This window comes from Schistocerca piceifrons, chromosome 3 (genome assembly GCF_021461385.2).
Source record: "Schistocerca piceifrons isolate TAMUIC-IGC-003096 chromosome 3, iqSchPice1.1, whole genome shotgun sequence".
Lineage (NCBI taxonomy): Eukaryota > Metazoa > Arthropoda > Insecta > Orthoptera > Acrididae > Schistocerca > Schistocerca piceifrons.
The window spans coordinates 116,108,456-116,132,496 of NC_060140.1; the positions used below are offsets into that span (position 1 = coordinate 116,108,456).

At 41.9% G+C, this 24,041-nt stretch overlaps 1 long non-coding RNA gene across 1 annotated transcript in view; it reads right to left on the reverse strand.

Annotated features, from left to right (window-relative positions):
• Positions 1-24,041, reverse strand: part of LOC124789621 — a 347,522-nt gene that overhangs the window by 427 nt on the left and 323,054 nt on the right. The gene's annotated exons all lie outside the window — the stretch shown is intronic.

Sequence of the window (24,041 nt, forward strand, 5' to 3'; positions counted from 1 at the left end):
AGATGTTGCGCTCCATCTCGTACATCGCTGATGACAAAAGTAATACATATACGTCACAAATCCTAAATATCTCAAGAAAATGTCTTCTCCAAGTTGTAAATGAATTAATTGACAGCACGAAACAGCAGTAACTACGTATGGCTCTACATATTACACTACTGGCCATTAAAATTGCTACACCACGAAGATGACGTGCTACGGAAGCGAAATTTAACCGACAGGAAGAAGATGCTCTGATACGCAAATGATTAGCTTTTCAGAGCATTCACACAAGGTTGGCGCTGCTGGCGACACCTACAACGTCCTGATATGACGAAAGTTTCCAACCGATTTCTCATACACAAACAGCAGTTGACCGGCGTTGCCTGGTGAAACGTTGTTGTGATGCCTCGTGTAAGGAGGAGAAATGCGTACCATCACGTTTCCGACTTTGATAAAGGTCGTATTGTAGCCTATCGCCATTGCGGTTTATCGTATCGCGACACTGCTGCTCGCGTTGGTCGAGATCCAATGACTGTTAGCAGAATATGGAATCGGTGTGTTCAGGAGGGTAATACGGAACGGCGTACTGTATCCCAACGGCCTCGTATCACTAGCAATCGAGATGACGGATGGTGCAGCCACGTCTCGATCCCTGAGTCAACAGATGGGGACGTTTTCAAGACAACAACCAACTGCACGAACAGTTCGACGACGTTTGCAGCAGCGTGGATTATCAGCTCCGAAACCATGGCTGCGTATACCCTTGACGCTGCATCACAGACAGGAGCGCCTGCGATCGTGTACTCAACGACGAAGCTGGGCGCACGAATGGTAAAACGCCATTTTTTCGGATGAATCCAGGTTCTGTTTACAGCATCACGATGGTCGCATCCGTGTTTGGCGACATCGCGGTGAACGCACATTGGAAGCGTGTATTCGTCATCGCCATACTGGCGTATCACCTGGCGTGATGGTATGCGATGCCATTGGTTACACATCTCTGTCACCTCTTGTTCGCATTGACGGCACTTTGAACAGTGGACGTTACATTTCATATGTGTTACGGACCGTGGCTCTACCCTTCATTCGATCCCTGCGAAACCCTACATTTCAGCAGGATAATGCACGACCACATGTTGCAGGTCCTGTACGGGCCTTTCTGGATACAGAAAATGTTCGACTGCTGCCCTGGCCAGCACATTCTCCTGATCTCTCACCAATTGAAAACGTCTGGTCAATGGTGGCCCAGCAACTGGCTCGTCACAATACGCCAGTCACTACTCTTGATGAACTGTGGTATCGTGTTGAAGCTGCATGGGCAGCTGTACCTGTACACGCCATCCAAGCTCTGCTTGACTCAATGCCCAGGCGTATCAAGGCCGTTATTACGGCCAGAGGTGGTTGTTATGGGTACTGATTTCTCAGGATCTATGCACCCAAATTGCGCGAAAATGTAATCACATGTCAGTTCTAGTACAATATATTTGTTCAATGAATACCTGTGTATCATCTGCATTTCTTCTTGGTGCAGCAATTTTAATGGCCAGTAGTGTACTTTACTTCCTTTCCTCTGATGTGTTTCTTTGTACCCTGGAACAATGTTCTCCGGGCCAGTTCTATTTGTCCCGTCCCATACATTCCTAAACAGCTTATACCTTCAACCGGGTGCAATTGGTGGTTGCCTATCTAACTGCTTCCAAGGGCAACAAATATATGACGGCCATTCAGTTATTTCATGCAGGCTAATTGAGATTCCCCTACCACAACGCCTTGAAATACCACGCAAAATATTAACATATTCTCTCGCTCGTTACACACAAACTACTAGTCCTACAGAAAAAAAACGCGTCTGAAGATCATTTTTATACGTTTCTCTGGAACAATTCGGAAACTACGGCCTCTTGTGATAGTTCGATACAGTTCCCCACAGTCGTTTAATATGAACAAAGTAAGAGCATATGGACTATCAGACCAATTGTGTGATTGGATTGAAGAATTCCTAGATAACTGAACGCAGCATGTCATTCTCAATGGAGAGAAGTCTTCCGTAGTAAGAGTGGTTTCAGGTGTCCCGCAGGGGAGTGTCGTAGGACCGTTGCTATTCACAATATACATGAATGACCTTGTGGATGACATCGGAAGTTCACTTAGGCTTTTTGCGGATGATGCTGTGGTATATCGAGAGGTTGTAACAATGGAAAATTGTACTTAAATGCAGGAGGATCTCCAGCGAATTGACGCATGGTGCAGGGAATGGCAATTGAATCTCAATGTAGACACGTGTAATGTGCTGCGAACACAAAGAAAGAAAGATCCCTTATCATTTAGCTACAATATAGCAGGTCAGCAACTGGAAGCAGTTAATTCCATAAATTATCTGGGAGTACGCATTAGGAGTGATTTAAAATGGAATGGTCATATCAAGTTGATCGTCGGTAAAGCATATGCCAGATTGAGATTCATTGGAAGAATCCTAAGGAAATGCAACCCGAAAACAAAGGAAGTAGGTTACAGTACGCTTGTTCGCCCACTGCTTGAATATTGCTCAGCAGTGTGGGATCCGTACCAGATAGGGTCCATAGAAGAGATAGAGAAGATCCAACGGAGAGAACGCATATAAATTCACGTGGAACTATTATAACAAAAAGTCCATATCCATTAACGCACAATTGAAGCACTACAACACTGTCGTACTTCCGGAGGCACTGAATGCATCTGAAACAACACAAATAGGTGGGCAAACTAAAATCAAAGAAATAGATAAACAAGGAAGGAAAATTCTCAGGAAAATTTTTGGCCCGATACAAGAGCAAGGAATCTGGAAGAAGAGACCAACATCAGAATTATATAAATATACAGACAAGATTACGGATACAGTAAGGAAAAGAAGAATCCAGTTCTACGGGCATATCCACAGGATGAATGGAAACAGAATTTCAAAGCGAATTCTTAAAGTCATCAACTCAGGCAGGGGAAAAACAAAATGGATAAAAAAAGTTGAAGAGGAGCTCAGACAAGCACACATAACAGTAAACGATGCAGGAAATAGAACTGAATTCAGGAACATCATCAAATAACATAACTTTGACACCACAACACAGAAGAGACCAGGATGCAAATGGACAGCGGAGCGAAAGAAACAACACAGTGAACACACGAAGAAAATTTGGGCTCAGAAAAAACATAAACAATCATCATAAAGGAATTCAAGTTCAAACGCTCTCTTTAAATGGGAATAATCGAAATAGATAAATGAATTCATCAACAGCGCGAAACAGCAGTAACTACGTAAGGCTCTACATAGTATTATTGATTAATATTATTATTATCGATAATTCCAGAAATACCACCGCAATTGCTCAGGCGCTATCCACATATCTTACACAAAAAAGAAAAACGAACACTCCACCACACACACACACACACACACACACACACACACACACATACATACACGTACACACAAATTGCTTCAAGAATGTGGAATTGCTGTTGATTTAGATGCTCAACTAATTACTCAACATATCACTTAAAGCAATTTTTTACAACAAACCAGTAGATTCATGCGTTTTCAAGTTTTGTGGTTCACGTAATCGTTTGTTGCAGAACTTATAGTTTAGATAGAAATTCCACATTATTTAAAGTATGGGTAGCATTTGAACAACTAATGTTGAAACCCACACATGCACACCCATATCTCCTTTGATGCGGGCAACTAATGGGCACTAAAAGATCAAGCCACAATTGCTAACACCACCATCTTACGTGTTATCAAACAACATCACAAAAGAATATAAGCTTCCATTTGTTATCCTGCCATTAGCGACACGCCCACCTAAGGGTCATTTAAAATGAGTATCAGAATCCCTATTTAGGATTTTATTTAAAGAATTAATGGCGCATTCATGTATTTCAATTCCTAAGCTATGAATAATTCAGTCTGGAAATGATCATGATGTCCGGAGATTTAATCTGACAGTGAAGCAAAGTTGAATTCTACAAATAACGTTATCCCACAATTATAGTGAAAATGCTTGTGTAAACTTGAGTGCGAAGACTGAGTTTATCGATAGACCAACGTGCAGCAACCGATGGCAAATGTACAGGGTGTTCGGAAATTCCCGTTACAAACTTCTAAGGTGTAGACGGGAGTGAGTACATAATATTTTGAATAGGAACCCATGTCGACGGTTTCAATTCTACACTAGACATTGAGGAGAAACCCGGTGGGATGGAAAGTGTGTACCAGAACATGCTTCGTAACTACAATGTCTGTAACAGCGTTGGTGGTCGCCACGTCTAGCAGCTGTTGTAATGCATCAGCACTGTTCTGTGCGAACAGGATACAGGATTCCTTTTTGTTTTGGAATAATGCACACGCGTAATGTTTAAATGTTAATACTAACAAATGTGCTTAAGTGATCAATGGACGTTTCGTTATATTTCCTTTCGAATTGTTACCCAATAACTGTCCTGAGCCGCGCCTAATTCAGGTTTCAAGCAGAAGTGGGTGAGTTAAACACCTGCACTTCAGAGCTCACGTGGCGCATTGACAAAGTGATTTCCAGGAGAAAGAGCACACAATATGGCAACTTGGGTGCAAAGAACACGTGACTGGTTTAATGAAACAATCTGAGCTGAGCTGTGTCTTTTTGACATTAGAAGTAAAGATTATAACAACAAGAACAAATGTGATACATCGCTGAACGTAATACTACGTATGTTAAAATGTAGGCTGCATATAACAGTGGAAGAAATAAAAATAAAAGCTATGGGTTTGGCGAGAAAGACGTGTCACTGAGGCCTAAAAGGGAAGTGGTGCCGACAGTCTGAATGTCTACGTACCAAAAGTAAAGTTTGCCTTCACCAGTGCCATGGAATTTCAGGATAGCCGATAACTTCTCGTAAGCAGTAACTGCTTTCCAAAATCACGTCGTCCTGCTACGATAGTTTCTGCTGCACAATGTCGAGAAGTTAGCGGTAAATATCCTCAGCCATCATCAATTAATTTCGAAACGAGTATTCGTCCTCTAAAAGAAATTATTTTGGAAGAAATATGCTTTTCCTCTCCTTCCGTCTACTCATCAATTTTTTCAGCGACAATGAACGTTTCCTTCTTTCTGCGCTGTTCACTGCCACAGCGTACATGATGTCCCAGGAGGAATGGTCAATATTCAGGAATATGACTGGAACGATCACTTGAAGCAAAAAACTTCATGTGGACACACGCCCTATTCCGAAAGCTTTCCGCCACGCGAGGTGGCGCAGTGGTTAGCGCACTGAACTCGCTTTCGGGAGGACGACAGTTCAAACCTGCGTCCGACTATCCAAATTTAGGTTTTCCGTGATTTCTCCAAGTCGTTCCAGGCGAATGCTGGGAAGGTACCTTTGAAAGGGCACGGCTGATTTTCTTCCCCATCCTTGACACAATCCGAGCTTGTGCTCCGTCTCTAATACACCTATTTCGACGGGACGTTAAATCCAATCTTCCTTCCTTCTGAATTATTTAATGTACACTGTTAATTATTTTCCGTATTGTTAAATATATTGTCAGGTTCATATACGCATACATGAACCACGGTTAGTAAACATCGTAACTCTGGTAAACACTCGACAATCAGGAACTCGACCTGTCGGATGGCGCCAAAGGTATTCTTCGACAGCAGCAGGAACGCTACCATCTCAGAAGTCGTAAACACACACCTATCTGAATTTTCTTCATCAGCTTAGATGTGTGGTATTTTAGCCAGCGCGCCTACACAGATTCGGTTAAGCAATGCTTCCCTCTAATACACTCTCAGTCCCTCGCATTACTTCATTCACAACAAACCATGCACAACTGCGCATTCAACGGGCTAGTTTAATGGCAGAAAGACATTCCCAGCAAAGAGGGTGAAAGCAACTAAGCAAGTTGGACTAGAAGAAAACGTCAAAGTGGTTGGGTGTGTAAGACACATACATGCGCCCCAGAAGCCCAAAAACAAACTATTCGGAACAGGGCACACGTCCACAATGTAGTCTTCTGCCTCAAATGAGCGTTCCTGCCATACCCCTTAATATTGACTACTATTCCTGGGACACCTTCTACTCGCATAATGCAGCGGTCGCAGACAAAGCAACAATTGCTGATTTCCTTTCAGCACTCGACAACACGTCAACTCTCCCTATCACTGCGTGCAGTAGAATCTCCTGGCGTGCGCTCTGAGGCGTGGGTTTTGTTGCGTTCTTTAAGGAATGTGCAAACCGCCACCAAAATAAATCTCTCTCATCAGAAATATGAGTGACAGGGACTATCTTCGTGTTTGCTTGAAGGAAAATGAATGCTGCAAAAAACAGTCCCTGATATTTTAAAAGTATCCACGAGTTTGTGCCGGGCACATCATTGTACTCGGCTAACGGATTCATCCGCAAAGGAAGTTTGCAGTGTTTCACGCAGGCGTTCGGGAACTCTGGCGCGGATCGCGCTTGAACGCCAGGAATTCTGCGGTGAAAGAAATCTCTATCAGGAAAAGGCTGCGAGCGGCACAAAGCGGGCTTTTATGGCCACGGCCCACGGCCATAACTCCGCGGCGTGCGCGGCCACAACGCTCGGTGTTCAGCGCTCACAATGGGGGCAGCCTCCACTCGCCATAAACCAGCCTTAACGGCCGCCGTCACAAATGCCAAATTTCCTCGAAAATTCTTTCATAGACGAGGGCATCACGGTTTATACGGGCTCTGCGCTGATGCCGGAAGACGCAAACGAGCAAACAATCCGCCACCGGGTTCAGCGTTGCTGTCCCAATGAATTCATCAGAGCGATCAAAAGGAAGCAGGGATATACAAAGCGCACATCGGCAGGGTTCGAGATGGACATCGGGTCACCGCCACCTAATACAAGTTTCTGGGAAATGAAGTTGGAGACGTTTCATGCAAATGACCTAGTCCGGAGGCAGTTAAGCAGCATGTTGCTTTCAGTTTGATTGTATTGTGGATCTCCCATTAAGGTTATAAGGAATTTCGGTTACTACATCAGTGTTAAATGATACAGATGAAATACGCGTCGTCATTATCGTCATTGGCATGGAAAGGCAGCTGGTATATGACGTGGATGGGGGAAGATTCCGGGAGTGTTCTTCTTGAAGGAACTATACCAGCTTTCACCTTAGCCGGCCGGAGTGGCCGAGCGGTTCTAGGCGCTACAGTCTGGAACCGCGCGACCGCTACGGTCGCAGGTTCGAATCCTGCCTCGGCATGGCAGAGTCTTTCACCTTAATTAATCCAAAGAAGCCTTAAAAGTCTCTACTAAAAGTGCCACATGCAGGTTTGGATCATTTTACTCCCCAATACGAACCCAGTGTCACCCACTGCGCCACTTTCCTCGGTTTCATAGAGAAAAAGACCAAGAAGAATGTAAGTGAAAGACAAGAGGTCACACACACACACACACACACCACACACACACACACACACACAGAGAGAGAGAGAGAGAGAGAGAGAGAGAGAGAGAGAGAGAGAGCTAGGCACGTGCAGTAGCGCAATACTTGTCTCTCGCAAACTTTCTCAAGCTTATTACTTAGTGTTCCGATTCGTGTGAAAGATGCAACCCCTTAACATGTATGTTAAGGGGCACCAAGATGGCTCTTAACAGCCACTTCTGTTACCACTATGTATGATTTCTGTCTGTATATGGAGGCTACTCCCGGGAACTACTGTAGGAATGTTTTGCGCTAATAGAATGATTCATGAGGTAAGTATGTGCATGTAGATTGTTAGCGCTACGCCAGACATGTCGTCCAGCTGTAGATACTTAGTGCTATCCGTGCACGGCCTGCGCAGGTCGTTAGGGTCGTAGAAGCGGAAGCCTGCTTGTATCGTGAATGTATATAACGCCCAATTAACCCTGTAACTCTGCTGCAGTAACACTTTGATTGTAGGCCATAACAATGCAGTTTCATCAGGTCTCTTAACACAACAAAAAAATAAGACGAAATTGTGCCCGTATTATTTATTTATTTTCTGTAAATTTATTTCGATTGGTGTGGTTCTAGAAATTACTAACACCCCAGACAGCGAAAATTATTTTACGGGCAGTCTTGCTTCAATCTCAAAATTAACATGCAATATTCTTCTGTGTTTCTTAAACCGGCTGCACAAATCTGTTGACCGAGACCAAACATTTTTCCCTATATGAACGGAGTTCAATTACTTTTCTGATGTGTCTCGTGTATACTACGTCCAAAAAGTAATTTATTAATCCAACGATATGTTCCTGCTACCTTTTTTGAGCAATTTATTAATTAATACAGCACTTGCCACAGAAATGTTATTAGCGGGAGATGCCTGCCTTTGGTTCAAAAACCAATCATTCAGCACGCCATACCTGATTGGCCGAAAAAATTGCGAGGTTCCTTGGAGATCGCAAAGTCGATCCGGTAGGCCTTCTCGGTGTAAGAAAGTTGTGAACTTTTTGGGGCGGAAGTGTTCGAGGTTCCTTGGAGATCTCAAAATCAATCCTGTGGGCCTCCTGGGTGTAAAAGAATCGTGAATCTTCTGGGGCGGAGGTCCTCTTAGACAGGGTTATTGACTTCTGATCGACGGACTAAGTATTAGAGTATGGAATGTCTTTCCGTATGCGAGGAATTCTGACCTGTTGGTAAAAGCGAAGCTGGTGTCCCTTATTAAGACTGTTTTATTAGTCTAGCGGTGGCGTGAATTGATTAGGGCCTGCCGAAAACGAGTTTCTTGTTAACCAATGGGCAGCGGGTAATTTGTCCTGCGCGCCAGACGTCGTGGATTCCGGCGGCGGTAGCGAATGAACAAGGCTTGTCCGAGGACGAGGCGAAGAAACGCTTCGATGTGGAATTGGAGATTTCTCTCTATCAACATGATAATGCTCCTATACACAAAGCAAGGACATTGCATTGTGGGTCGAAGGCAATTTGTGTTATTGTTCGGCTGACCTACTGAAAGCATCGACCTGGCCGCTTTTTAACTGCCTGATTCGTTTCGTGTTCCATCGTGGTTTTTCCGAAATTCATGGCCGAGTGCACTGTTGTTCAGCTCACGAAAACTAAAAGTGGTTAAGTAGAAAGAAACGCTTACATTTGCTTTACATGGGGGACCTCGCATTCAAATGAGATTGACCTTGGATGCGAGTAATAAGTTTATTGGGTTTTTCTTTTTTTGGAGAAATTCGCTTCACAATTAAGTCCTACCGAGCGAAATTCACATTATTCTTAATAACTCACACCAGCACCAGGGCGTTTTCGCTTCATTACCTGGAAGAAAAAGGGCTTCGATGTCTTTACGTTCTACTTTGAAAAATTTTCAGTGCTTCAAACAAACTACCAATGCTGCAAAACTTTCTGTAAAAACAAAATTTACGCTGCATTTGTCAACTTTAGGTGTTTGCTTGCTGACTTAGCTTATAGCTCTTTTTTTTTAAATTTTATTTAACAATATAACAGATACAGGTTTTATCCTTACGATTACCGGTTTCAGCTGGAATTCACAGTTACCTTCAAGTCTGAAACTTGTTGAGGAGCTACGCTTCATCACATCCCACATAGCCGGTTTGGCGTTCAAAATGGTCGGTCTCCTGATTCCTTCCGTGTCTGTCGCTTATCCGCATTCCTCGAAACTGTGGGATCTCGATATTTCCCATAAAACGCAACTACAACCACGTGCGTACGAACAGCGCCAGTACTACAGATGCCATGTGACTCTACCCGTTACATTAGTGTCTTCATTTGTCGTCGACAATACCTGTAGCGTTATCTACCGGTGGTTAATCGAACGAATGAAATGAAACTCCTATTTAAAAACACATTGTTATTTTACATTTTAATAACTGAAACGTACAAACAAAAATCTAAAGAAAGGTTTTTTTTAAAAAAAAGAAAATAGAACGAAGACAAAAAGAAGGGAAATGGAGCTAGAGAGAGAGAGAGAGAGAGGGAGGGAGGGAGGGAGGGAGGGGGGGAGGGGTAAAACGTGTGCAAAACACTGACTAACAAGTTATTGTATTTACAGAGATGAGGAATTAGCTTACTTTTGAAAATGATGAACTGTGCCACTTTTCTGCAAATAAGAGACACGTTATTGTTTAGCTGAGTGCTTGAGGCGAGTTTAAACTATCACATGTTTCGAAAAATCACTTAGTAAAGGCTATCATCGGCAAAGGCATCAGCGTTCTAGAACGTTTTACAGACGATCTCCTGTTACGAAAGGCGGGAATTTATAAAGTTCGGTGACCCTGTGGCAAATGTTGCACTGACTTTTGAACGACGAATCGGAAGCAGTCAGCTTTCCCGGCATCCTCAGCCGAACAAATTCTCGGTGGTTGAGCATTACGAGCCATTCCATGAATTATGACACCACGTCGTCACAGCAACAACTTCCTCGAACTTAGCGGTTAAAGAAATATTCAAAAAACGACTGCCCGGCCATATAATCAATGGGGGTGTGGGTTTCAATTTCGACAATACATGGAATCCGTTCATATATCTTGCACTCTCACGTCAGGAATTTTGATTCTGAATCTGCACCGAAAGACAGTTTGAATAACCAATCATATGAGGCATAACAAATACGAATTTGCACCTTCCGTCTAGAGATTTTGTTTGGACACAACGACTACTGCATGTTATATGTCACTACTTTGTTTCATCACGCACGTCTTAATGGATAAATAGGCATAAAAACTCAAAGAAAACCGATCAGAAGAATGGAAAACACAGCATACATATATAGATATGCAGAACTACAGAGACCCCGCGAAAGCTAAAAATGCTCAAGAACTAAAAGGGCCACAAATTTTCGCAATAATTTCGAGACTGAAATTTTACCATCGAAGCTACAATAAACATTTGTTCCGTATAAGCGCGGCAGGTACCCCACATTGCTCCTGAAGTTAAGATGAGTATATATCAATAACGTTCGATATGATTGTAAAAAACTGGCGGCGGAAGTAAGTGAATTCATAAAAATGCTTGTGAAGTACCAATTTGCATTCGGACACAGTTGAGTTCCAGAGGTTTAAAACCTTACAGATAAAAACGCAATTATCCAACTGAGTTTGGAATTATCGTATGGTGTAACACATTCTGAGTTTCATGTATTTTAAAGTACTGAAACAGAGTAATATCCTATGCCAAAATTATGTATGGTGTAATGTAATATACTGTTGAACATCAGCAAGAGTGTCTACGTCGCTTTTAGAAGTACTAATCATAACAGTTGTTCACAATATCTGTGAATGTACACGTGGGCATAATGTATACGTGGGCGTGTGTACGAGATGAATCTCGTACACGGCTCTAGAGAGAGTTCAAGATGATAGCAGCTACGCAGTTCACTCTTTGTTGTAGGAGCTTAAGTATTCGATGATTAGTACCCACCGAGCAGGCACAGAGGGTATGACACTGACTCACATTATGAAGAAAAGGTATATTAACCACCATCTGGCCACACAGATTTTTCTGTTTAACTTTCCTATACAGATGAAGGCAAGTTTCACGACGGTTTCTTTCAAAAGTGAGCGGCTGATTTCCTTCTACAAACCGAGCTTGAACTCCACTCTAATGGTCTCCTCGTCAACAGGACGTTAAAGCCTAATCTTCATTCCTTCTTTAGAAGGCCAGTAACACTAGACGCAGAACCACTCACTTTTTCATGTGCCTAGGAAAAAGGTTCTTGAGTTTTCGTAACACACGAGACAGTAAATTTACCATTGGGTTGGTGGAAACTGCCTTTTTAATCCTCGTGAAAGGTTCCTTCAATATTGCACCATCTTTTATAATGACTTCCTTAATACTATGCAGCCCTATTTCTTTCTGAAAAACTAAAGTAGAATTCCATATTTCTTTGTCAGACCTGTGGAAGGCATCCACGCCAGTTTCCATTGAATTATGTAAATTGTTGATTAGCAACACGATTGGGAAAATACTTACTGTTTGGGCATTTGTTGACAGTTGACTTGCTATATGTTACGGAGAACCTACTCGGAAATTCGTTAGCCTTCACTAACACCAAACAAACGCTCACATACACATACGTATTACGCTCACATGGACACACATATTACGGGTGTAAACAACATTCTCTGCTTACTGACAACGTAGGCACCAGTCGTATCTCCACTGTCTTGAGTGATGTGTAACTTGGGCACAGGGGGATGACCAAGTATAAACGTAAAAAAATACCGCGACTATTTCTGCTTCCCAAGATATCGGACGAACATGTGTAAGTCGGTTTGTTTGTTAACCTTCATAATGTGGCGTTTCTGCAGTGTGACGACTAAAGATACTATCACACAAGATATTTTTTACCTCATTAACCCATTCCCAGATGTACTCCAGCTGGCATAGAGATAACGACTTGCTGGAAAGGACCAAATGCTCAGCATTACGTAGTTCTATTTCACATAGACTTTTTTTAATAGCTCTCAGATCTGTACGATATACAAGGGCGGCTCTTTGTCAAGTGAATCGTCTTTACCACTTGCGCAGCACCATCAGTTAAAACATACTTCCAAAATAATGAGGGGGAAGTGACATCAAATATTAGAAAAAGCGACCACACAGGATGTTTCATAGGGAAACGTACCTCTAAATGTGTACCACATAGCGCCATACAAACGCATACTTTATTTCCATTGCTTCCCATGCTAGGATACAGCTAAGTGATACAGTCACGAATAATAGCGATGCAAAATATGATAAATTAACAAATGGTTATTAATGTTTTATTGTCAAGAATGAAAACGACAATTTCAATACATAGCGTAGCTTGTGTAGAGAGATGGCGCCTTATTAATCAAAGCCGACGATGCTGGGCTGGAATCGGTGCAGTTCAGTCAGCTTTTCATTTTCAGACAAAACAGAGACTATAGCACGCGTGTAATACACAAACAGTCAAACCAAAAGATAAGCTGGCTGATTATAAAACAGATAACCCTCGATTTATAAAATAACAAATGTTTAAATACAGACAAATAATACAAATCGACACAATTATTGATTGACGGAAATATAAAAAGAACTCTCCAGTAAAAGTGACAAATTTGTATAAAAGCAGAAATGCACAATTTATGGTTGTACACGGGCATAAAATATACCACCGTAAGTGGTTCAAATGTCAAACAATGAACTTGTATTTGGACTGTTTAGTTATCTGCTGAACCGGGCAGTCTGAATTAAATTTTTTCTGGTTTCCGTAACACACGCCTGATAGACGGTATATCCAATTCGGGATATTGGCTCATTCCTTTTTGCGTTATTAATAAAACAAAGCTAGTGAAAAATATAAAATGGCTCTGCCGCCAAGGGCGAAGTATGCTAGCAACTGTTCAATGCGATTCACGGTCCCATAAATGCTAACTGTTAGTGGATGTGACAGAAATCGTTTCCTATGGTTCCCTCACGTTATCGCTACCAACGAGTATGTGTATTTTCAGACTATAAGTTAGTTGTGACGCAAACAACAAGCGAGAGGAACAAAAGAAGTTCATGAATTTCAAGTCGCAAAAACCGCATTTCTCATAACAAACTTGTCACTGGCTTCGGTCCCCGATAAGCATCTGTATTCTCAAATGGTTCTTAAATGCTGAAACTGGAGACTTAAAAGATAAGAATCAGACTCATGCAGTTCATCTCTAGAAGAAGTTACGTTCACGACAATCAAGCACGACGGCACAGTCAAAAAACTGCAACGTAGAATGACGTGGAATGTGATGATGGGTAACAAAACCACTGGCTTTCGTTTTTGCTGATCCTGTTAAATTGACGAGGTGATGCTTCACCCAACTCAAGTAGCAGAAAATGTCCGAGGTGCTATGTCAATTATGGTGTAGTTTATTGTCAAATTTTCGAGAGCGTGCGTTCCTAGAAGATTCAGCCAACGTATTGATACCTGCAGCGTACAGTACATCTCGCGAAAAGACAACGGCTGTAAAGCTAAAGAGCGATTCGAGCTTACCAACAGTCGTCCCGAACATCAGTCGGACTGGCACAGGAAAGGGAGAAGTGGCAGTGGCCGCACAATACAATGTGGCTTCCGGAGCACAGACGTAGACGTTGATATAGATATATTGTAGATGACACGCCGAGCGCCAGTAAACAGATGTGGCACACAAATCATCAAGTGCTAATAATAAAAACTGTCTCGTATCTCTCGCACTGAAGAGGTTTTAACTGCACTGAATTTCACTTTAACTTCAATGAACAGCAACAGGCAAACATTCTTCGGCTTGGACTTACATGTGTCGAAAAGCACTGAACACTCTCCGTTTTTACAAAAAATTCAAGAAATCCGATACAGGAAATAGACTGGAGAGCTTCCCTTTGCCTGGAAGTATTCACACGAAAGTACTTTCTTCCAATGCTCATAGCAAAGAAGGAATTGCACAGTGCGGATGTAGCTCCCCGCGCTCCACAGCAAGAAAACTGCCTCCCGCTGCCGCTACCGAAACAGCTCTCGACTGGCCACTGTGTCACGTGGGCGGTATTTTCCCTACTCAACAACAGCCGACCACTCAGCTAACGGCGTCTGCCTGTGACGGAGTTGCCAAACAGTTAGCAGTCCTTGGTGGGCTTGGTATCTGTGACACAGCTTCGAACGCCAGGGGATTTCGGGATTTCTCAAACAATTTTGTCTCAGCTTTTAAGTAGTGTAATATTTGCACTCTGTACGGAAAAAGGCATAGTGACGAACTGTGATTTAGGATTCCGTGGTATACCAAATGCGTTATGTCACCTGTCTGGTAACTTCAGACCTTCTCAATATGAGACAGGTAAGTATCTCGATGGGGCAGCACGAAAGCTGTTAACTAGCCAAAAGTATCAAAACTGTCATAATACAGAAGTGCTCTGTCCATGCGAAGTGTGACGCCGTCTGCGAAGTGTGGCGCCATCCGCTACATCCACAGCTATTCTGCCTGCAACTCTATTATGTGAGCGGCATAGCGCAGTTTTCACTGCTCTTGTTATGTTATAGATATAATGATAACGCTCACCGGAAACGTGATTAATAAAGAATTATGGCGATCAAGTTCTGTATACTGGTCTCAGATCGCTTAAAAGATCTTATGGTCAAATTAGTTAAGCTCTGTGTGTGTCCGTCCTTTGTGACGAGATGGTAGTGGTGATTCTTGAGGATAATTGGTGTTTAAACCTGCTTAATCTCTTGTATTTCACAATCGCGATTTCGGCCTAATTTGTCATTCTCACTTAACAGCTGTAACAACATACATTTTATGGACTAGACACTGTCGTGACGGGTGGCTCAGTACCAAGTGATCCAAACGACCAGGCTGAGCAGCTTAGCTTGTTGCCTTGTAAGAGAGGAGAAGCGAACTAACCTACAACGTGGGATGTTCCACAACAATGAAGATGGTGAAAAGCATCAATACGGCAGAGTTGGCGGATGAGAAATCCTACGAAATCCACATCGTGTCTGGCTTTTACCGAGCGGCGAAGTGCTCAGCGTCTGTTACCAGAGGTATGGCTGGAATTCTTGTTCTGGAACTAGCACTCCACTCCTAAAAGTGGGCTTAGGCGCAAAACTTGAGATTATCAGGTACCATGAGCCCTAGCAAGAAACAAACTTTTACCCCCCGGTGGTAAACAATCCACTGCTTATAAGAGCAGTACAAGCAGACCATCGAATTCTGCAACGTCTGGGCAGACACTAGAGAGAGAATCGGAGTGTCCTCTGACCTATTCAGGCCAAACGTCACGTCAAATATTTATTCGGAACATTAAATACAAATACGCTATTAAGAGCAAGAAAAGTTGCATCAACTAGAGCAAACCATAAACAAACATAAAATAAAAACACTGGTATTAAAAAAAAAGAAAGAAAGACGAAAATTTAGTATAACTACGGAGTTTTCACCAGTAAAATGGACAAACGAACATTGAAAAACACACCACTTTTAGGTGTCATTTTTGGAGTCAAGTGACACATACCCCCATGGCAAACACAAACCCTGTAAACAACAGACTAATGACGATCACCTTGAAATGTACAAATAACACCTACACACTAATCAATGCAGACATGCCAATCAATGAAGAAGGTTAAACCAAACGTGAAAAAGCAAAAAAATCAAAGTAAAAACTAGAAGAAACAGTATCTAAAATTAAACAATTCCATGTCAAAATTCTACTACGCGATTTCAGTGTACGGCTAGGCAAAGAAAGAAAACAGTGGAAAACAATTAGAAAATACCCAGCAGATAAATAGACCAACCAGAACGGACAAAGGCAAGTTGAACTCTACAGTATATTCAACCTAAAAACATACCAACATACTTCAAAAAGAAACCATCAAAACAGATGGCTCCAAACAATCAAGAAAACTGCAACGAACTTGCCAGATATTTTAAAGACCTGCTTAACTGTCCAGATCCAACACAAATATTCCCATCACAAGAACCTGAGAACACCAATCCAAGTACATTAACTGCAGATGAAAAAGAAATAGTTACACAGATCAAAAGACTCAAAAACAGTTAAGTACTAGGGAATATGGGGTCATAGCAGAAATTATCAAATTAGCAGGCTCAAACACCATAAAGGAAATCACCAAAATCATGAAAGATATTAGGCAAGCTGAATAATTCCAGAAGACTGGAAAAATGCATTGATTCACCTGCTGAACGAGAAGGGAGGCAGAACAGATGTAAGTAACTATATGGGAGTCTCACTAATACCAGTTGCATACAAAATTCTATCTCAGTAGCCACAGAAACAACTTGAACCAAAAACTAGACAATATCGGGCAGGATTCGGGCCAGCTGGTTCGTGTCCAGAGCAGATCTTGAACCTAAAGCTAATCATTGGACATCAAAGAATTTGTAGCAAAAATTTAGTCTGCACATTTGTTGATTAAAAAAAAAAAAAGGCCTCTGATGCAGATAACCGCGACTCACTCTTCCAAATATTAAAAGAACAAGGTCTAGACCTGAAAACGCTTGCAATCATAAAACAGACACTGACTGATACAAGCTCCAAATTTAAACTTGTGAAAGAACTATCAGATCCAAATTTCGATAAAAACAGGAGTAATACAAGTAGATGGGTTACCCCCATTGCTGTGTCCTTGAGAAAGTGATTTAAGAATATTCCAAACGGAAATCAATCCTCAAAATTGACCAACCAATAATTTTAGGGAGAGGCAAGTTATCTATCGACTTTCCAGCATTTTCAGACGATTTAGCAATATTAACTCGCGACATTTCAACAGCACAAAATGAGACTGAACTTCTGAAAAGACAGGGTACATGAGCACCAAAATTTATGGAGACAAAATATGGCATAATTAAACGAGTTATACCTCGGTGAAACCATTCAGGAAAATCGAATTATAACATACGCAAACGAAATTAGATGCCAAAAGATGTAAACTGCAAAACGATTTACCCAAAATATTAACGATATGAAACGTATCTCCCAGCACACAAAACTGGAAACCAAACAATGAAAACACTGAGGAAAAGAAATGCAAAATCGTAAGAAAAATTTTAGGCTCAAAACTTGTAGGCAAACAATACAGACTCAGAAGCAATCTGGAAATAAAACAGTACACAAATATCCATGGCGACATTAAAAAATGCAGGTTCAGAATCTATGAATCTATGAACCAAGACATGTTTACAAATCAAATACGACACGATGAAATGGGCTAGCGAGAACAAACAAAAGTGGAACCCATACAATGAAAACACTGAGAAAAAGAAACGCAAAAGCGTAAGAAAAATTCTAGGCCAAAAACTTGTAGGCAAACAATACAGACTCAGAAGCAATCTGGAAATAAAACAGTACACAAATATCCATGGTGATATTACAAAATGAGGTTAAGAATCTATGAACACAAAAAAACAATGAACCAAGACATGTTTACAAAGCAAATACGACACGATGAAATGAGCTGGCGAGATCAAAACTGATCTGAAATTGGCAAGAATCACTCCAGAAGATACTCAAAACTGTGAAATATTCAGATCCAAATTTAGAAATGATAGATTGGCCAAGGAAGAAACCAAAGAAGAAGAGTGAAACAACTTGGTCTGAAGAGAGAACGCAAGCCCACAGGAAGAGAATGCAAGAAATATAGACACAAAGGAAGGCAAATGCCAACCTCTAAGTACTTTGCGTAGTCCTAACGGTCTTATTCGCAAATGATATTAATAATAATAACGACAAATTGCTAAAATAATCAGGTCAACATTCTGTTCACAAAAATGATACGTAAAAATCAAATCTTTGTTAAAGATGCACTGATGCATCGAACAGGTACTGGTATCATCCAAAATTTTACAAAGCCTTTTTACGACACAATATATTCTTAAAGTTACTTTGATCTTTAAATAATATATGATATTACAGATGGTCACCTGCGAATGGGCAGAATGGCCGAAATAGCGATCATCTTTGCTGCTGTGATACGCATCTCTTCTAATCACCAAGTGCTCAAGGTACGCATTTTCACACGCATATTTATTAGATATTTTTCTCTTGTTTTGGTCTATATTACCTCTGCCCAAAATATGGAAAACAAAGAGTTTGCAGCAGAACAGATCCATTGTCAGAGGTATCAGAGGAATTTCGATTATAACATGCGACTCCGTCGTTTCAGGACCAGAGTCCTAGCTCAAAGTGATAAATTTACCCTTCGCCATAATCCCTGAAAGTTTGTAACATCATAACGGAATCACCCTGTATAGAGAAATTTTACCTCTACATCTGGATGATCAATTACTTTCGAGTCGTCAGTGCGTCTTCCAGTTATGTCTGGCCACTGATTTGCACGACTGTCGTGAATAAGAGGTTAATGTTTGGTACTCAACGCTTGGGATGTTGGACGTAGTAGTAAGAAGCCAGTAACTAAGGAAAAGGGATTTAGTGGTTGTGCTCTTTTTCTGGTGAAGTGAGTAGCAAAATATGTGAGCGCATTTATTCCACTGTTTACGAAACATCATGGTCTCCTAGATTACAAATAACCCTAGTGATATCGAGAATTTAGAAAACTATGGCGTCCTGAGATCTGTAAGAAGTGGTCCTGACGTATGGGGACTTCAGTTTCACTCATATTTTACGAAATTAACTGCGAGCAGCTGACAACTTTGGACGACACAATTGGCATACTTGGGCGATATAGCCAGATCACTGTCGGATCGCCTGGTGTGGTAAAATAAAAGAATAGGAGGACGTTAAAACGAGGACTCGTCACTGGCGACAAAGACGGTGCCGCTGGCTGGAGCAGCAACAGTGAGTAGAAAACAAGTGAGAGAGTGCGAAGCGCGTTACGTAAGCAGCTAAAGCCGGCTTCGGCTCAGACTCGTGGCGGAAGCCACTGAAGGCGGGGCGGTGGCCGGCATTCTCAGTCTGCACCAGCCCACCAGTGCATGTGCTGGCCAGGCTACGCAACGACCGTGCTATTTCGAGAGCTCCGTTGGGTGTCTTCTTCCGTATTCGTGTCCACATCAAAAGCCTTTTCAGAGGGTCCCAATGGGACTCCTGCAAGCAGTGACTAGACATGACACTCTCAGTCGTCTGGTAGAACACTCCGAAACACATCGCAGGTACGGAGAATTCACAGACAACTAGGCCTTACGGACTGGCTGTCTTCGATTTTATCCTTACTTAATAGTGCTGTATCTGAAAGTTGTTGCCTGGACATCAATCTCGTACACCAGTAAGATCCAGTTCCTAAAAAAAAGTCTTTAGATCAGAAGATTACCAAGCGTTATTAAATAAAATCCAGTTCCATCGTTTAATAATTCGCCCGTGGTTGAATGCGTAGCGTAGAAGCCTACAATCGCAAAAGCCTTGGTTTGAATCTCGCACTGTAGCAACTGTTTATACTTACTTAACTGGCAATTGGGGACATTGTAGATCATGTGGCAACCTTACAAACTGCCTCCGGCAGATTGTGTCCTGTGCAGCTTCAATCCAGTTTCCTGTGACTCCTAGTTATCGCACGTCCATCCGTAGTTCCCTGTCCCATCTCGTTCCTTGTCTTCCCCAGGGACACTTTTCCTCTGGCCTTCCAACTAACGCTACTTTTGATATAGCGTCACCTATCATCCTCGCAACTCGTCGAGTCCACTGTAGTCGCTCAACTTTTAACTTTTTGCGCAATATTCCGCTGGTTCATCGTATCATACATTTCTCTATTTTTCAGTCTTCCGTATCTTTTTTCTTCCCTCACTGGCCCAAAAATCTTTCTCGTGATCCTTTTTCCAAACACCATCATTTTTTTCTCTATCGCTCGTTGTGTTACTCAATGTTTCTATGCTACATAACAGCGCTGGGGCAATTACTGTATTATATGCCTACATTTTAATATTTTTTAGATTACCTTTAATTTCATTATTGGTTTTAGACTGTTATATGATCTGGAAGCATTAGCGGTTCGTTCGTTTACTTCTAGCTGGACGTTATTCCTTCGGTTGAATTGTGATCGCAAGTACTTAAAGTTCTCAACTATCTTCACGTTGTGGTACATCCATCAACTTACTTCCGTCTTTTCTGGATTTATCCGCAAGCCCACCTTCCCTGCACTATTACTCTGGTCCTTCAATGTTTTATAGATTCTTCTCTTGACTCTGATACACTGGGTAGTTATACTTCAACTGACGGTGTTCCGAGTGCTGCAGTGTACGCTGTTTATATCGCAGGATACTAAAACGTCGTAGGTATATTCATTAACCGGTGCGCTCGCAGAATATGCTGAAAAAAAGATTACTTTCTTCCGCCAAGTGAAAATATAGCGCTTTAAGCCGTCAGAATGTAGTATGAGTGAAGAAACGAGCAAACATATGATCCCGGTGGTTCCGGCACGTTTATTGGGATGTAATAACGAATTCCAGCATGTGCTCAATATGATTCCCTACTCAGCAATATGCTGCATCCGTAATGCAACATGGCCAACAGTTGCTCACAGCATATTCGGTATAATCAGAGTGATATGTCGTCGTATGCTATCCTTCAGATCGGGAAGAGTCTGGATACGTCCCTCATAGACGCCACCTTTCAGATACCCCGACAACCAGGAGTCAATTGGATTTACGTCGGGGGATCTTGAAGGCCACAGATCTTGAAATTGCCTAGACATGACGCAGTCGTTACCAACGGTTTCTCGTAGCAAACCTTTCGCCTCACAAATGACTTGTGGTGTCGCTCCATCTTACTTTAAAAAATGATGTGGACACAACTGCGTTCTTGCATAGCTGGAATCACGTGTTGCAGGAGGAGGTCCTTATAATGTGCATATGTCACTGTACATCTAATAGACCCGCGAGGTGTCATCTCCTCGAAGATAAACTGACCGAGAACGGCATTCGGCGGCACCGTGCAGGGTGAAATATGCCTCGTCCATAAAAAGAATATTCTCTGGTCACATGTCACACATTCCCAAACGCGCCGAAAAACGAAGGGCAAATTTACAGCGCAGTAGCCTGTCTTGAGACTTCATTTGGTGCGCATTCTGAATCTTGTAAGGATATTAGTGTAAAAAGAGCCGCAAAATCTTTTGATCTGTTGATAAGGGGAGCGCTCGAACACTGGCTTCAGAATCTGAGGCATGTGCTGCAGCACTCGGAACACTGTCACTTAGCTATGACCACCCGGTACCTGCTATATCATCTGAATATGCTAACATTTGCAGATCTCCATTCAGATTGACTGCTTGTACTTTTATTTAAATTCTACATTTATTATCAAATGGAAATCTTAATTAACGATTATCCTTAATATCAGTGTCATCATTTTATTTTTAAGTACTGCCTTCACGAAAAGAAATTTAAATGCCTTATTGTCAAATGAAAAAAAGATTTTTGCGTCAAAAATACTGTTCAATATCTGGAAGTAAATGAGCACTCTATTTTCTACTTGATGTTTTGCATTTTTGTACCAAATTTTAATTTATTTGAATACGTGCATTTTCATGCAGCTTGTAATTAAAAGCAAAAGATGAGATATTATTATAAATTACGATTCTATATTCGTTAGTTAAATTTACATTCGATAGTAAATAAATAATTTATATAAAACTGAGAAAAAAGTTGCAACTGGCGAGATTCGATTAACTGATTTAGACGCTATGCAATCTACTACTAGCCACTTCGTTAAAAAAAGGTCGAGATTTTCTTTGCACTCTCGGGTATCTTGATACCTTCAAAACGGAGTTTTCCTTTTTCTTCGTTTTTGTCCTCCCCTTTAAACTTTCAACTACTTAAGCTCATAGCAACTATTCAAAGCTCCGGCCGTCAATCTCAATCCCTCTCCCGCCGGAGGTTCGAGTCCTCCCTCGGGCATGGGTGTGTGTGTGTGTTGTTCTTAGCATAGGTTAGTTTAAGTTAATTTAAGTAGTGTGTAAGTCTAGGGTCCGATGACCTAAGCAGTTTGGTCCCTTAGGAATTCACACACATTTTAACATTTTTGAATCTCAATCCGGATAAAAGTTTATCACGCTACCTCTTTACTTTTGCATCTAGGACCCTACTAAACAAGTCCTTCTTCAGTTTGTAGTCAGGTTTCATATGCCAGCTACTTCGTGTCATCAAACATAAAAGAATCTATAAGTAAAATCCGGCTATCGCACTGGCCATAGCGTAAGAGCTCTCCTTTCAATCCAACTATTATCGTATAAGACGCCTTTACAAATATGTCTCTGGAGGCCCGTTTAGTCCAGTCATTGAAGGAAAATTACTGGAAGAAATCTTGTAGTCGCAATTTTTTGCAAAATGCTAGGAGGGAGTGTCATGAACATGCTAACAACCGGTGGGGTGGTGCGTTGGGACGGAGGTGATTTAAAGGTCTTTTTTTATATTTTTCCCGAATAACTCGAAAAACGCGGGTCCTAGAAAAAATGTTCTCTAGTACAAAATTAAACTATATTAAATTTCCTACAAAAAAAAAAGATCCTGTTTATTTTTTCTCGAGGACTAACAGTTTCCGCGATGCAGAGGATGGAAAATTATTAAAAACGTTGTTCTAACGATATAAAAGTAATATTTATTTTTGAAAGAAGTGGATTAAAACAAATATGAAATGTGTGTGTACCACATCGAATTGCAGCAGAACCGTATTTAGAGATAAATTATGTTTCAGGGTTGTAAGCGGCTGGAGGGAATAGATGTGTTTGGTAGAACTGCGAGAGACGTAGGTCGCCGGTTTGTGTTCGTGGACTTCCTTACTTCATAGGTCTGCAAACTGAGATTCGAGCAGATTTTTCCCAACTCTATCACAAGACGCAATTACAAGGTGTTTCACAAAGGTGTGCGGGCCCTCCACAAAGTGCCTTATTGATCACTGGCGACGCAGTGCGCCAACATGCCAGCTTAGAGTTTAATTTGCAGAAAATGCGTTAACACTATACCACTAGCTACGTATTCTAAGAGTCTACGTAAATTTCTGTACACTTTTCTATACTGATAGGGGAGATCCTCCCTAACAGGCCATGAAGGCCCAACGGTACCGACCGGCCGCCGCGTCATCCTCGGCGCACGGGCGTCACTGGATGCAGATATGGAGGGGCTTGTGGTCAGCACACCGCTCTTCCGGCCGTATTTCAGTTTCCGAGACCGGAGCCGCTACTTCTCAATCAAGTAGCTCCTCAGTGTGCCTCACAAGGGCTGAGTGCACCCCACTTGCCAACAGCGCTCGGCAGACCGGATGGTCACCCATTCAAGTGCTAGCCCAGCCCGACAGCGCTTAACTTCGGTGATCTGACGGAAACCGGTGTTACCACGGCACGAAATTGATTCTTAATGATCATGTATGGCAGCTGTCTTCTTCAGAGAACGGCCGATGTAAGAGTCATTGTATTTCAGAGAAACGTGGCCACCTAGGCATCATCGAACTATTCATTAGCGCGTTTAAAATCTTCCAACAGTGGAACAACTATAACAGTACTGGAGATTACCGACACAATCTGGAAGGACATATCCGCCACGATTCCTATCCCACGCGGTGCACGGGGGAGAGGGATTGTACATAGGGTGCTTGGCGTATTGTTGTAATAACGAGACCTTTATTATCTCTAACGCGGAACTGCTGTAATTCTAGAAG